This window comes from Alligator sinensis, unplaced genomic scaffold (assembly GCF_000455745.1).
Source record: "Alligator sinensis unplaced genomic scaffold, ASM45574v1 scaffold117_1, whole genome shotgun sequence".
NCBI lineage: Eukaryota > Metazoa > Chordata > Crocodylia > Alligatoridae > Alligator > Alligator sinensis.
This window is the reverse complement of record NW_005841855.1, coordinates 442757-443112: the sequence shown is the minus strand read 5'-3', so window position 1 is coordinate 443112 and position 356 is coordinate 442757.

Sequence of the window (356 nt, the reverse complement as noted above, 5' to 3'; positions counted from 1 at the left end):
AAAGAGTGCTGCTGTGAGTGTGGGATGCTCACACATACGTACGTATGTATGTATGTACATGTGTGTGTGGAGCATCTTGGAAAGGTGCTGGGTGGGGTGGCTTGAACCCCACATACTAGCAGCCCATGCTCACAGCAGCGCACCCCCACAACCCTGCCCTGCTCCAGCTGAGCCCCACCAATTCAGGACTTTTGCTTCAATTTTCAACAACCAGCCAGGATGCCAGGACAGCCTCTGTCATCTGCAAGAATAGCCTAGCCCCATCCTCTTTCAAATCTTCAGGTGGTTGAAGACTGCTATTAAGTCTCCTCTCAGTCTCCTTTTCTCTAGACTAAATAAGCCCAGTTCCCCCCGTC